General features: G+C 38.4%; 1 non-coding gene across 1 annotated transcript; it reads right to left on the bottom strand.

The window, feature by feature from the left end:
* Positions 1-685: 685 nt before the first annotated feature.
* On the bottom strand, positions 686-787 carry LOC138082459 (U6 spliceosomal RNA). Its single transcript, XR_011145089.1, has one exon. It is a non-coding gene; the product is annotated as a U6 spliceosomal RNA (small nuclear RNA).
* Positions 788-1724: the final 937 nt, after the last annotated feature.

The raw sequence follows: 1724 nt of genomic DNA, 5'->3' as shown, positions 1-1724 counted from the left end.
ATTGTGGTAAAATATACCTGAGATTTTAACCATCTTAAACATACAGTTAAATGGAATTAAGTATATTCACATTGTTGTACAATCATTATCAGTACCCATCTCCAGAATTTTTTTCATCATCCCAAACTGAAACTCTGTACCCATTAAAGTGTAAGCTTCCTTGACCCCCAGTCCTTAGTAAAATCTCCATTCTGCTTTCTATCTCTCCATATTTGACTATTCTGGGAACTTCATGTAAGTGGAACCATACAATATTTGTCCTTTAGTGTCTGGCTTCTTTCACTTGATATCATGTCCTCAAGGTTTATCCCTGCTGTAGTATGTGTCAGAATTTTCTTCCTTTTTAAGGTTGAATAATATTTCATTGTTTGTATATACAATGTTTTGTTTGCCCATTCATCTGTCAGTGTACATTTGGGTTGCTTCCACCTTTTCGTTATTGTGAATAATATTGCTATGAACATGAATATGCAAATATCTGGTTTAGGTCCTGTTCTCAATTCTTTGAGTATAAATGTGAAAGCGGAATTGCTGGATCATATGTGTTAAGTGGTAACACTTACATTTAATTTTTTTTGAGGACCTAACAGCCTGTTTTCCATAGTGGCTGGACCATTTTACATTGCTACCAGCAATGCACAAGCATTCCAATTTCTCCACATCCTTACTTGTTCTTCCTTTAAAAAAAAAAATTAGAAGTGTCACCAATTTGTGTGTTGTCCTTGTGTGGGACTATACTGATCTCTATATCATTCCAATTTAATAAATGTGCTGCTGACATGAGCACTTTGTATGTTTTTGCTTTCTACTTTCTGGAAGAGTTCCTTAATTTTAAGCCCTTCTACTGAGCTTTCATTTCTGCTACTATGGATGTGAGAGTTGGACTGTGAAGAAGGCTGAGCGCCGAAGAACTGATGCTTTTGAACTGTGGTGTTGGAGAAGACTCTTGAGGGTCCCTTGGACTGCAAGGAGATCCAACCAGTCCATTCTGAAGGAGATCAACCCTGAGATTTCTTTGGAAGGAATGATGCTAAAACTGAAACTCCAGTACTTTGGCCACCTCATGAGAAGAGTTGACTCATTGGAAAAAACTCTGATGCTGGGAGGGATTGGGGGCAGGAGGAGAAGGGGATGACCGAGGATGAGATGGCTGGATGGCATCACGGACTCGATGGACGTGAGTCTGAGTGAACTCCGGGAGATGGTGATGGACAGGGAGGCCTGGCGTGCTGCAATTCATGGGGTCGCAGAGAGTCAGACACGACTGAGTGACTGAACTGAACTGAACTGAACTATACATGTAATTTCCAAGAAATTTTGGTTGATTGTATCAAACATTCATGTTTCTTTTTCAAAAGAACTTTTTTTTTTTTAACATTGTCTTTTTTAGAAGACTTTATTTTTTAGAGCAGATTTAAGTTTACAAAAAAATTGAGAGGGAAGTACTGAGATTTTCCATATACTCCCTGCCCTCACACATCAACATTACCAGAGTGGTACTTTGTGTTACCAAGGATAATCCCCCAACATCAACATTACTAGAGTGGTACTTGGCGTAACCAAGGATAATCCTACATTGACATCATAATCACCCAAAGTCCATAACTTACATTATGGTTCACTCTTGGTGTTGTATACCCTATATTTGGACTAATGCTTAATGACAAATCCCATCGCTGTAATATTGTCCAAAGTATTTACACAGCCCTAAAAATCCTTTGTGT

The sequence above is a fragment of the Capricornis sumatraensis genome, chromosome 7, assembly GCF_032405125.1.
Source record: "Capricornis sumatraensis isolate serow.1 chromosome 7, serow.2, whole genome shotgun sequence".
In the NCBI taxonomy this organism is placed as follows: domain Eukaryota; kingdom Metazoa; phylum Chordata; class Mammalia; order Artiodactyla; family Bovidae; genus Capricornis; species Capricornis sumatraensis.
The sequence above is the reverse complement of the archived record's forward strand: the minus strand, read 5'-3'. Positions and strand labels throughout refer to the sequence as shown.